Genomic DNA, 672 nt, shown 5'->3' with positions numbered 1-672 from the left:
TATTTTTCGGGAAAGATCATGAGGATGCTTTTAAGCATCTAGATGAAGTCAACAACATTGAGGATTACTTCAATGTCCCAAATGTCAACAGAAACACAGTCTTGCTTAGGATGCTTCCCATCACTTTCAAAGGAGCTGCTAAGGAGTGGTTAAAAGCACTTCCACCGGGTACAATTACCACTTGGGCTCAAATGCATGAGCAATTCCTGGACCAGTTTTTCCTACCATCCAAAATAGCCAAACTCAAGAAGGCAATAGCCAACTTTGAGCAACAGCCGAGGGAGTCATTATACGAAGCATGGGAGCGGTACAAAGGGCTTGCTCAGAAATTGCCCTCAGTATGATCTAAATGTGCAGCAAGAGATGTCAATCTTTTATGATGGGGTCAATGTGATGACAAGACAACTCCTTGATTCTCAAGGACCTTTGACAAAGATAAATCCAAGGGAGGTCAAGGAGCTAATTGAAGAATTCGCGAAGCACTCTCGCGAATACCACAACTCGAGGCAAGATGGAATCAAAGGCGGTGGAGGGGCCCAAACTGAAGAAATAGCAGCTGTAATGGCCATGTTGAATAATATGGATCGAAGTATAACACAAATGGACCAATCGATACATGCCATAAGAGTGGGTTGCGAGAGATGTAGTGGTCCACACTTGACCAAGGACTGC

The 672-nt window shown here is 44.0% G+C and overlaps 1 non-coding gene across 1 annotated transcript; it reads right to left on the bottom strand.

Moving 5' to 3' along the window:
- Positions 1-239: 239 nt before the first annotated feature.
- LOC145060845 (small nucleolar RNA R71) lies at positions 240-347 on the bottom strand. Its single transcript, XR_013687027.1, has one exon. It is a non-coding gene; the product is annotated as a small nucleolar RNA R71 (small nucleolar RNA).
- Between the last annotated feature and the right edge of the window lie 325 nt (positions 348-672).

The sequence above is a fragment of the Lactuca serriola genome, chromosome 6 (assembly GCF_051521515.1).
Source record: "Lactuca serriola cultivar US96UC23 chromosome 6, Lser_US96UC23_V15, whole genome shotgun sequence".
NCBI lineage: Eukaryota > Viridiplantae > Streptophyta > Magnoliopsida > Asterales > Asteraceae > Lactuca > Lactuca serriola.
The sequence above is the reverse complement of the archived record's forward strand: the minus strand, read 5'-3'. Positions and strand labels throughout refer to the sequence as shown.